Source organism: Phalangium opilio, unplaced genomic scaffold (genome assembly GCF_054372755.1).
Source record: "Phalangium opilio isolate 3A_F unplaced genomic scaffold, DU_Popi_V2 ptg000053l_1, whole genome shotgun sequence".
NCBI lineage: Eukaryota > Metazoa > Arthropoda > Arachnida > Opiliones > Phalangiidae > Phalangium > Phalangium opilio.
Window position 1 is genome coordinate 5,505,664 of NW_028324172.1, and position 13,771 is coordinate 5,519,434.

Below are 13,771 nucleotides of genomic sequence, written 5' to 3' on the forward strand. Positions count from 1 at the left end.
TTTCTTAAAATATTTCTTGTTTTTAACCTTGGAGTTTTTTAAAACCACCTACACGCTCGCGCCAAAAATTTGAACTCGATCGCGTGAAAAACTTCCACCCCCCCCCTCTGAATTTGCCTCAAATTCTACGTCACAAACGCGCGTGCCAGGCTCCTACTAGCTCGCGCCATTTCAGACGAGGAATAAATGTTGTGCGCGTTTTAAGGCGAGTGGAATATCCAGGAAGCGTAAGCTTCTATTATAAATCCATGGTGCTATGTAATGCTACGGATATGGAATTTGATTAGTTAATATTAACACACTGCGGACGTGAGTATAAAAAGACCTCTGGGAAGTCGGGAAGTTCAAAGCCATAAAAGATTCACATATTACAAAAACCAAAACCCAAAAAGGAGAAAAAACCCCTCGAATTAAATTTTCAAAGACTAAAAGACTAACACGTCAAAAGAAGCAACAGTTGCTAAATTAAATTTATTTTTATCCGTGAAATTTAAATGGAAATTTATGTAGACTTAAAGTTAATAGAAGCCAATCAAATTTAAGTGCAAATTAAGGTAATATCCTATTGGATAGAATCCCGTTGGATCGAATTCAAATTTCTAAAATTGTAGCCAAATTTAAAACAATTTATAGCCCAAAGAGCGATTTTCTACTGAATGGGAATATTTAAATGGAAGAGCTTTCGACTGAATGGGATGGGTTTACACATATAAAATCATAGCGTTTTCCTTGAGTTGCCGGGCTCCAGTAGCGCAATGAATAAAGTGATTTGGATGATCGAAGAAGTTAAGCAGCATCGAGCGCCGTCAGTACTTGGGAGGGAGATCTCTTAATGGTAAGGTTAGATTACGTTAGGTATGGTTAGGTTAGGGTTAGACAATTTCCAAAAATGGAAGTTATTTTCTGAAATTTATTGAAGAATGTTATTGGTGAACACACACAGGTTTGGTTAGGTTTGGTTAGGTTTGGTTAGGTTAGGTTAGGTTAGGTTTGGTTAGGTTAGGTTAGGTTACGTTAGGTTAGTAATATTTTATAAATCATTTAACAATGTTACGCCTTTTCCAAAATATTGAAATTTAGCTTCATTGACTTCTCAAATAATATGCCTTTTCCAAAACATTACTGTTATGTTAGGTTAGGTTTGGTTTGGTTTGGTTAGGTTAGTAATATTTTATAATTCATTTAACAATGTTACGCCTTTTCCAAAATATTGATGTTTAGCTTCATTGACTTCTCAAATTATATGCCTTTTCCAAAACATTACTTCTATGTTAACTTAGGTTTGGTTAAATTAGGTTAGTAATAATTTATAAATCATTTAACAATGTTACGCCTTTTCCAAAATATTGAAATTTAGCTTCATTGACTTCTCCAAAAATATGCCTTTTCCAAAACATTACTGTTATATTAGGTTACGTTTGGTTTAGTATTTTCTGCAATAACAAGAAGTTTAATAGGAAAATCAATAGAAAAATAGGATTGAAAGGAAAATTCATGATTGGAAAACCGCCCAAATTGCGGTATTCGGTCTAATGGGATTCGGTCGAACGAGACATTCGATCCAATGGGATTCGACCCAATGGTAGACAATCGCAAATTAAATCAAAAGTTTGAAAAGCCAAGGCGTAAAACCCGGAAATATATCTTAATTTTTATTCCTAAAATGTATACGGAAGCCTAATGATGTTCGGTGCCGAAAAATTAAAAAAGAAAGAAAAAAACTTAATTCAATATGCGCAGACGTTATTTAATTTCCATGTAAACTGAACTTCAAATATATCCTAGCCTGGTTGGAAGAAATTTAAAACAAAAAAAAAATAATAATAATAAAAATTTCAGTGATATTAAAGTGTTAGTGCCATAATTTTCGTCATCCACAAACTTAAAATGCGAAAAAGATCCTTGAAAAATTTAGTTTATTATGATATGTTTACTTTTTTATTTGGTTTCGTAGCAATTTATAAAACTGCACTCAAAGTATTGTGTTTGGAAAAGGCCTAGTTAAAATTTTGTTTCGTTTGATGACGTAGTAAGGAGAAATTTTCACTCTGTCGCTCACGTGAAGCCTATTAGTGTAGTGTCGCCGCGTTAAGCCTATTTTATTCAGATTCGCGCGGCATTAGTAGACTCTGGAGTAACGGGCGCTCGCGCTTGGCTTTTCCACGAGATGCCGTGAGTGACGTAGAAAGGAGAAAAACCGGCCAAAAATCTTCTCCACAAATTTGCTTTAGCCCCAAATTTCAAGTTTTCGAAATGTTTTTTCTGTGTTTTCCCTCATATTTAAATATTTATCAAGCGTATTTTTGGAATCAGAAGTGTTTAAATTCTCAAAAAAGTAAGGTTTTCTTTAGATTTGAGATAATTTTTAAATCACGTCGCTATTCCTTTAACAGAATTTACAGAGAGTACTTCTAAAAAATTTCAAGGTGAATAATTTTGTCTTTCAAAGAACCTTTATAATCTACTAACCGTTTTTCTGCGCATAACGAATACTATTTTCTTTTTATTACAAATTCAATTACTAGTCCTGCAAGAAGTAGGATAAGGGACTAGAAGTACTGAGCTAACCAAATTCTTCACTTGGCCCTCTGGTAGCGGTTTCTGAGTTTTCCCTCCAAAACGTGAGACGCTTGCGGTTGTAGACGGCCGAACTAGATTCAAGCACCCGCGTCCGTCTTCCGGGGCTTTAGGGTTAGGATGAGGGGAAGGGTATTGGAAATTTGTTTTGAACTCGACCGATTTTTTTCTCTCTAGTGTAGGCGCGATGGAAAAGGCATAAAATCCTCAAATTTGTTCACTAGTGCCAGGATTTATTACCAATGCTAGAGCTCTTTACTTCTAGTCTCATCCTACTTCTGGTCCCGCTAAAGTGTATTATATTCTTAGCTAAGAAATTTAATATTAACAATTCTCCCTAATTTTCAAAATAATTAGCATTAAAAAAAAAGAATAATGATATTTCCACGGCTGATATTCTGCACTTTAAAATTGAATATTTAGGCCTATTCCTATTTATTTTTCAAGGAAAATACTGCGCAACAACATCAGGCGGGATTCCGGGAAGCGTTACTTGCTAAATGAGAAGGAAATCAAATAATCTTCGAGCTATTTTGGAATATCCCAGATAGAAACTGAAAGGTCGATCCTTAAGCTGTTTAAAAAGAGCGTTTTACTTTTATCTCGACTTAAACTGCATTGCCTTTGGTCAAAAGCGGCGCAATATATACGGAACTGTCTCAAAAAATGCCTTCGAGCAAAAGAAAACAACGATAAAGTACAGAAATTACAATCACGTTTAGCCATCAACAAGCTCTTCAAACATCGTTAGAGACACAATTTAAAAATATCTCCGGCATTTAGGTTTAGCCAGGCTTGGCAATCGATAGAAATCTAAGAACAACATACGTTTCTACCAAGAACCGATATCTAGTTTATTAGGGAGAAGGTATAAATTCGCCACATTTCCAGCTTTATCTCCAGTCCAAAAGTAGGTCCGGATTTAATCCCCGCCTCTAAATTACAACCAGAATCTCATTGGTTCTCGAAAACTCACGTCAGCGCGACGCGAATGACGAAAATTACTTGTATTTTCCGTCTGAGGAGAGGCGAAATAGCCCGGCCTCCTTTTACGTCCCCCCTTGTATTTTGAAAGGGGAACTGGGACTACCGCACGCGAATACTTAGGCATCTTATGTCTTCTCCCTAAAAAACTAGATATCACTTCTTGTTCCTACAAAAATAGACCAGAACAAGAAGCCCTAATTCCTTGCTTACGTTCAACTAAGCCTAATTTAACAAGAGTCATTATATAAATCTAGTTAACTCTTAATCCAAAGCTACATTTTTAAAAAAAGAGGGAAAGACTATACTAAGCTAAAATCATTTGGATCCCTTTTTCACATAATGTAGTTAAGCCTAATCGGTTAAATTTAAGTGACCATTTCTCCTAGACCTTACTGTAACTAAGTCTTAAGTGACCATTTCTACTAACCTTTACTGTAACTAAGGCTCAAGTGACCATTTCTACTACCTAACCTTTAATGTAACTAAGGCTTAAGTGAGAGAATTTATTCAAGCAATCAATGTAGGTAAGCCTAAATCAACTAAACTGTACCATAAATTAATGTAAATAAACCTAAGTAAACGAAATTCAACCAAACGTTAGTATATCTAATCTAAAATCGACCATCAAACGTGAGTAAAGCAAAGCTCCAAAACTAATTAACGTAAATCAAGCATTTTCCGTCAAAAATCCATAAGCCTAAACTTGAACGTTTTTCGGTACTTAAGCCTAACTCCTTTATTTTTATAGCACTTCTGCACTTACTCAAGTTGCGAAAACATTTGGAGCTATAGGCTAGCTTTCTGGCGATCTGGCCCGCTTATTATGGATTTGGTTATGTCACGAAAGAAATAAGACCCCTCCCCCCTCCTCCGTCGGTAAAAAGTTGGCGCATTTACACACATGGGTGATTTAAATACGGGAACATTCTAGCAAATTCTTAAAGTGAAAATAAAAATCTGTCGAATATTTATTTCGTTTTCCAGAGAGAACTCATGGGTCGCGTATTTCCAGGGAGAAGAAGAAAGAGGAGATGAATTGCTGCGGAGTGAACTCGTATTCTACACCTTGAGCCGAGAAACGGGGTCGAGTGGGGCGGAGTTAAATTGGTTCCTTCTTATCACGTGGGCTACTGTTTGCATAATGAGTTACAAACTATTTTGCGCCCTCTCTCCAACACTAAATGTTCTATTTTCAAAAAAAGACCCCCAACTGATTGCGCCCCTATACAGCCGACGAACGCTTTTATTATCTCTTTTCAAGAATCTCACGAGAGGGCACTTTTTGTAACGCGGGAAATCTGATGCTGATTGTCACGTGATAAACGATAACCAAGTCTAAAATCAGGGATAGATTTAATTTTAGAAGTAGGAATGGAGAACGGTTAGTATTTTTTTTACTTCAGTCCGACTCATAGCCCCTCCCTCCAACACGTAACGAAAAGATTAAATTATATTATTGGCTCACTTAAACTACGTTTTTATGATGTTGCTGACGGGGTTGGCGAAAAATACGAAATTCCTTTTTACCTCTGTCGCCATGACCCGCCTCTTCTTTCATACCCCCCGTCCCGTGGAAGGGGGTCCGGGACGAAACTATGACGCGCGCCCAGACTACTCTGTTCTCCTGCCATTCCTACTTCTAAAATTAAATCTATACCTGCTAAAATTTAAAAGCGCGTGAAATGAAATTCGGTCTCCTTCTCAACTACCTCCCTGTTTGTGCATTGCCAAAGGCGATAAGGTTCCGCGTCATAACCTTTCTCGGGCACGCTTCTCGTATTTTATTTCGATTTTCAAAAACAAATAAAGAAAAGGTCCAACGAACCCGCACGCGGCGACGGCAACTTCGGCTCGATTCCCTTTTCAATAAAATGTCACTTTCATCCGAGACAAGCGGGCACGCAAAGTGAAATTGCATATGGGATAAAATTCGCCGAATTGATTTACAGTTGTACAAACAACTATATCACGTGACTAGCGTACATTGAGTGGCAATAGCCGCGTATATAACAAACAGCTCAATATACCCGGATAGAAAAATTAGGCAAAGGAAAGAGAAATTCGATAAATCGTAATTTTTAGCTAGGTGGTCCTTTTCTCTGAATTTTACGCTTGAAGCACTTTCAAAATGAAATCTAGGAGGGAAACCTTGTATAAAGGTCTAAATGAGATTAAAAACTAAAATTTCGAGGAGATGACGTGTCTTTAAAGAACACCATTCTGGTTCTCGACTTAATTAAGCTATGGCCCCTTCGACACAAAATTTAAAAACGCTGTAGCCTGTATCTTTTAAACCGTAATAGATAGAACTAATTTTAAACCTAATTTAGGTAGAGGAACTAAGAGAGATTATTAGCTGCAATTGTCATTATATTTAATTAATAATTAACTTAATTAAAAACGAAAAACATTTTCAATGTGTTTCCTGTGGCCCCTTGCTGGGTGTTTTCCCCTCGACACAGAACTTAAAAACGCTGGGACGTAACGCAATAATTTAACCTTTGACCTTAAGCATACTGATTAACTGTATTTAAGACTTTGGCGTTTGCTAAAACTGTCTGATAACATAACAAAATCGCACCAAACAACAGTTTCAAATTAGACCAATTCAAATAGGTTTCCAATCAAGATAAAAATTCCTTAATTATTTTATTTTCACCTATTTCCTTGATCCATTAAAATATTAATTAAAAATAACGGTCTCGACACTTCCTAGACGACCTAAGCTAATTTCTGAGTAGTATTTCAAGTGGAATAATTTCTCATTAATCACCTTTAAGAATTAGGGCCTAACTACCCTGATTAAGTTTAATTAAAACAAAACGGTGTAAGGTAGTCTAGGAAAGTCAATTAAAAATTCAAAGATTTGGAGCTCGAGCGAAAAATAAAACATGAGAGAAGAGATCTAGGATTAGGTTTCACGTCAAGAAATAATAAAATTGAAAAGTAAATCGGAATCGTGTTTCCTAGAAATGAAATTTAATAAAACTAAAAACGTCGAATTTTTGTAAAAGAAAAGGCTTTGTTCGTTCGTTTTCACGGAAGAGTGTTTCGTTTTTTGGTTCGTCTAGCTTTAAATTACGGCCGTTGTCTTCGGCTTCAATCATTAATATTCTTGTATGTCTATTATCAGGAATGCATGAAGCGTAATACGCTATATTTTGATTTAGGTTTAGTTGTTCAAAAATGGAAGGAATCTAGTGAATTATTAATAAGTTCTGGCGTTTTAATTAAATTTAAATATTTTATTTATTTATCGATATAGTTTAATCGGAAATGAATGAATTTCGAAGATTTTTAAATTGAATAATTAGAATACAGAAATGTTTTCTCTGATGTTTCAGGAGATGTCGGTGAGTTAATAATTATTTTCTGAATAAGCGGAATTAAAATTAAGTATAATCAAACGTGAAATTCGAGAGAAATATTATAGCTATATCTGATAGAAAAAATTATAGGATTTTATAGGAATTTGGATCGTTTTAAAAACAAACTTGAAATTTTAGAGAAACATTTTCGTTCTAATGAAATTTTTGGGAAAATTAATTGTTTTCTAATTATAGATTTATGAGATCGTATATTCCATAATTATAGGATATTATAGGAAAATTATGAAATATAGGCGATCCTTCACATTCATTGACGTAATTTTCATCAGGCGGTTGGAGCGAATAACGAACCCGGAGTCTAAACCAACCAATTTAAAGGTAAATTTATCGGGGAGGGTTTATTAGAAACATGGGAAAATGGTTCGAATAAGCTAATTGACTCGATTGAACCGCTCGACGAACCGGAAGGCGATAATCCGATAACTAATATAGGGTATTTCGCCCAAAACTACGAGCCCAGCTATTCCCAATATATTTTAAAACATCCTTCATTATAGAAAAGGTGACTGCGTCGAAAAGGCCCATCGAATTCCCTGCCTCCTAACATCTCTTGTAAATTTATCGGGGAAGCCAAGAATCGCAATTAAAAGGCCTTATTAACTAGCTAAGGTATGGCCTTCAAAATGGGTTAACACGAGAAGGGGAACCCAGGGTTAGCTATATACAGTTTTATAACATGTAAACTGCGCTTGGGATGCTATATATATACAGTTTCATCCTTAATTTACGAGTCTGAATTATGCATGAGACCAATTCCATGTTCATTAAACCTTAACAAATAAAGCGTGGCTTAGCTATTCGAGAATTCAGGCACAACGGTTCGGGACATGTTGTTCTCCTAAACCAGAGATCCATGTTATTTTAGGAGTAGGAATGGAGAACAGAGTAGTCTGGGCACGCGTCAAAGTCCCGGACCCCCCTTCCACGGAACGGAGGGGTATGAAAAAAGAGGCGGGTCATAGCGACAGAGGTAAAAAAGAATTACGTATTTATTTTACGCCGTCCCCGGCAGCAACGTCATCAAAACGTAGTTTAAGTGACCCATGAAGATAATTTAAACTTTTCGTTACGTGTTGAAGGGAGGGGCTCTATACTGGACGGCTATGAGTCGGACCAAATAAATACTAACCGTTCTCTATTCCTGCTTCTAAAATTGCATGGCTTAAACCTTATGATGACGTAATATGACGGACTAACTAACTCGAGAATGAAGAGAATTGGGTAACTTCAAATATCAAACCCATCTTTTATAATACTATATCGTAACCAAGCTTTGTTGTTAATTGTGTTTATACGTTTAAGCGGATTAATCGAGTTTCCAATATTAGCTTTAATGTTTAAGGTCGACTCAATTATACACACATAATTAGTTCAGTTTGTTAAAGTGCCTGTAACCCAAACTATGGTGTGATTTCACCCATAAATTGCTCATGATAGAGATAGATAGACGTAAACTTTGAAGGTCAATCTATACTTTGTTTTACTTTTGGGTATATCGTCAAAAAAAGGTCAAATCGATAGTCGATTTTAAATTTTCAATTTTGAATAGGATGTAGGTGTTCAGAATATATTAGGGAAGGATGTTTTTATATAAAAGCGTTGTACCTATATTGTTTAATCGAAGATCAATACTTGAATAAATTTTATTTCTAGATGAATATTGAAAATTAAAGAAATTTTGGTTCTTGAAAGATAAATACAAATTCTTGACTGGTTAGCCAATCAGAATGTGAGATCCCAATCAGTGAACACCTCAAATCTCGTTTTTAACCAATTATACCGTCAAATGGTAAAGAAACCCTTTCATACCATCATTTTTAAACAAAATTTCTTACCATTTATCAGATTCATATTTTGCAAAATCAATTGCAATTATTGATTTTCAATTTTGAAATAAAATCTGGTAAACATTCCCTTACTTTTAAAATACCCAAAAAACCCGAATACGAACAAGAAATTGTATATTTATACATTTAAAACAATTTCGTTGCAAACATAGTAAGGGATAACCTTTGACCTTAAATATCTTAGGGTATACTGACGGAAAATATTTTTGAAATCTGTTTAATTTACGACCACAAACATTTTTAAGGCATTTAATTAAAGAAAATATTGTAAATTCACGACAGAGAAGCGGCATTAGCCACAAAATCACATCGCAAACCCTACTGTCGCTTCAATATTGAAGGCAGGGTGGTGTCAATATTCTATTGAACGTACTTCCGGAGTTCCGGGCGGTAATAGAATCAAGAGAATAGCGTGGTTTGTTCCCAAAACTTTGCGGCGGTGTAAAATGTCTCCTAATGTTTTATCCAGTTCTCTTTCGCGGATCCGCCCCCGCCAACTAAATCTAACTAGGGTAAGACCCATAGGGTTGTAACAATCAACTTCCCCGGGGGAAACTTTTAATTAAGCGGAACTATAGTCATGGATATCTTCCGTTTCCGAAAAGGACCACGCCGCATCAACCAAAGGAGGAGAAAATCGAACTATCAAATTACCTCGAATGGAAGTGATTAAATTTCGACGTTTCCAAATTAAAGTTTCAAATAACGAAGTTTGTGTTGGAAAATAGATATCTAACATTGTACAAAACATATAAAAAACTAAATGGCCTACTAATAAAAAACTACTATAGATCACGTGACGGAGTTGTAAAGAGACTCCCCAGATAAGAGCTAGTCAGTCTGCTTTTGAGTCGGGATATAGAGTGGTTATTTTTGAAAGCCGGAGATTAATCGGATGTTTAATTTAAACTAATAAAGTAAATCATTTATTTAACAATGAAGTCGTGATTATTTCACTATCAGCCAACCTCTAAAAATAACAATATGGTAGCAGAGCGTGGTTGCGTTTCGGTGCCGATAGTGAACGTTGGACACGCGATATAGCAAAGGCTTAACAATCGGACGGGACGGACGGACGGTGCACACGCGGTATAGCAAAGGCTTAGGTACAGTAAACGGAAATTAACGGATTTAACATGGCTACAGGTGGTGGTACTAATTTCGCACTCGGAAACATTCGGAAATTAGACGGTCAGAACTATCATTCATGGCAATTCGAAGTAGGTTTAGCTTTACGCGCTCAGAAACTATTCGGATTTATTGCTGGTATGGAAGTGGCCCCAGCCACAACGGACGTTCGCGCAACAAATGTGTACGAAGAAAGAAAAGGTCTCGCGTATGCAATTATCGGCATGGTGCTTAACGATGAAAATAGTTGACGGACTAACGGAACCCAAGGACATTTGGGATAAATTAAAGACGATAAACGTTCCTCAATCGCGAGCACGAATAACCATATTAAGACGCCAATTATATACAACATCGTACCAACCAGGTGAAACGATGGCAACGTTTATCGGCCGAGTAGAACACGCGCGAAATCAACTAGTAGCAGCGGGTGAACAAATACCGGATAAAGACTTAGCTTATTTGTTAATAGGATCACTCCCCGACTCGTATAGTTCGCTAGCACAGTATATGTATCAACTAAGCGACGCTGAGTTGATACAACCATTAAGGACAAACTAATGGCAGAGTACGGAAGACAGATGCTCAGAGACAGTGAGCAAACAAATACAGAAGCATTCTCGACTCAAGCACCATCAGTTCCTCAGAATAATAACCGGCCTAATAATAGATGCCCAGGAGACAACCAGAAGAGCCACATGGAGTGTTACAATTGCGGTAGAAGAGGGCATAAAAGTTACGAATGTAGATCGTACTCAAGAGGCAGAACACCTTACAGAACACCACGTGCCACATCACGCAGGGGAAACAGTAGGGGAGCACATTATGTATCAGCCTGTTACACTCATAACGGTAAAAAAACGTGGATTATTGATTCAGCATCGACGCATCACGTGTGTAATCGAAGGGAATGGTTCGAAAATTATCAACCAATGCAAATGGACGTCAATCTGGGAGAAGGCATTTCAAAAGCTGAAGGAACAGGAGATGTATATATAGCAATTGACCAAAATAAGATTCATCTAAGGAACGTCATATATGCCCCCAACATGAGCAAGAATTTATTGTCCATACGCTTAGTGGATGAATCGGGGCACAAAACAACTTTTCATGGAAGAACGTGTACAACATACTTTCCAGACGGCACTATTGCGTGGCAAGCAAGACTGCGAGACAAGTTCTACACTCTAGAAGCAATTCCAATAAATAAAATCGCATATGATGACGAAACTACAACATATCATACAGGGGGAGTGACGAAAGAGATAGACAAATGGCACCATAGACTGGGTCATGTCAACGAAGCCGACCTGAAGGTGATGATGAATCAAAGAATGTTGAGAGGACTACACCCGGTGAGAGGACAACTTGAAAGTTGCGATGCCTGCAAGATAAACAAAAGTCAAGCACAGACATATCATCAACTGGAAAATATAAGAAGTACAGATGTTTTACAACTCGTTCATGCTGATGTATGGGGACCTGCTCCGGTTACCTCATTGGGTGGAGCGCGCTATTACTTATCAATGGTGGATGATTACAGTCGTTACATAACAGTATTTACTATGGCCAGAAAAGATGAAGTATTGCTACATTTCGATACGTACAGGAAGAGCGCCGAGAAGGAGACTGGGAGACCATTGATTAAAATTCGGACAGATAACGGTATGGAATTCTGTTCTAAGACTTTTGAAGAATACTGCAGGAAAAATGGAATTAAACATGAGAGGACAGATGTTTATTCCCCACAAATGAATGGAGTTGCGGAGAGGATCAATAGAACCATAATCGACATGACAAGAACCTTCATGAACGACGCAAAATTACCTGAATCATTATGGGCCGAGCTGGTATACACGTCGGTTTATCTGAAGAATAGATTAAAGCATAGTAAACTTGGAACGAAAGTACCTGTCGAATTATGGACGTCAAGAAAGCCAAGTAGCAGACACCTTCGAAGGATCGGAAGCGAAGCTCACGTGCATATTCATCAGAAACAGAGAAGAAATAAATTCCAAGCGAGATCAAAACCCGGGGTGTTAGTAGGATACGCCCAAAGAACCATAGGATATCATATCTGGATACCGGAAGAACCTACAGTCAAAGAAACAAAACACGTACGGATAAATGAAAGAAGTCTTGGAACGCGTACATTGGCACCACTAGAAGACTATTTCTCAGTACAATTGGCAGTCCCAAAGCGACAAATTCCAGTTGCAACTCCAGAAAAACAATTACCAATACAAGCGGAAAATCAAGAAGAAAAGCAAATACGAGCGGAAAATCAAGAAGAAAATCAAATACAAGAGGATAATCAGGAAATCCGTCATAAAGAAATCCAAGATGACCCACTCCTTCCGAAATTACCACGAGGATGGACCCAAGAAACGACAGGACAACATGTACACTATCGTTCGCCAGAGGGAATGAGACTGAGATCTGGGAAAGAAGTTGCCAAATATTGCAGGAGGAACCGTATACCTTATGAAGCCACAGATTTTCTATTTGGGCAATATGTAAAACCAGGATTACAAACTGTAATGGAGCAGGATGATAACGTGAAAGAACAAGCAAACGTAGAACCAAATGTGACCGTGGACAAGAAACGAGACGAAGAAGACATATTTTACGAGACACATTGTACGGAAGTACAAATTCCCAGCACATACGAAGAAGCGATGAAATCGGAAGAAAGCGAAGAATGGTATAAAGCAATGGAAGATGAAGTTAACACGCTAAATAATCGAGAAGTCATGGAAACGGTACCTAAACCAGGGAAATCTAAAATCGTTGGATGTAGATGGGTCTACGCGAGAAAACAAGAATCAAATAATAATATACGGTATCGAGCAAGATTGGTGGCGCAGGGGTTCAATATGACACAAGGAATAGATTACGATCAAGCATTTTCTCCAGTGGTAAACTTCTCATTGATTCGACTATTCATTGCCTTATTCGTGGTCATGCTTGGATGAACGAGTTGTCATTTAGACGTAAAAAACGCATATTTTTATAGAAAATTACAACAAGAGGTTAACATGAAACAAATCCCAGGTTTCAACACCGCGGATCCCATGAATTACTGCTTAAAATTAAAGAAGGCATTGTATGGGTTGCCACAAAGTGGCCGACACTGGTATGATGAACTAGATCGGACGTTTAAGACAATTGGATTCAGAAAACTATTGGGAACTAACTGCGTTTATTTCATTCCGATGAAAATCATTGTATTAGTCTATGAGGATGACCTTCTGGTATTTGCGGATTCGCAGGAACACCTTGATGACGCTCAAAGCCAGCTATCGAGAATATATGACATGAAGAGCTTGGGACCAATTTGGAAGTTCTTGGGTGTCACGTTTACGAATGTAGGAGGAGGTAACTTAAAATTACACCAAGAAGATTATGCACGCCAAATAGCTTCGAAGTTTAATATTGGATGTGACGAGCCAAGTAGTTTGCCATTATCTCCTGGAGCTATTCTGACAAGACAAGACTGTCCATCAAATGAATGCGACAAACTTAACCAAGAAGACTTCCCATATCAAGCAGTGATTGGATCACTATTGTTCCTTGCTCATCGCACACGACCTGACATATTATATTCCGTCATAGCACTCTCCCAATTTAATCAAAATCCGGGTATGAATCATTGGAATCGGTTATGTCAGTTAGTCCGATATGTCCATGCAACGGCATGTTATGGCCTTACATATCAAAAGCCAATTCAAAGTCGAAATATACTCAGACAGTGATTGGGCCTCAAATAAGGACACAAGACGATCAACTTGTGGTTACGTTTGCTACATCGGTTCCTCACCATTCTCATGGAGGTCATTTCAA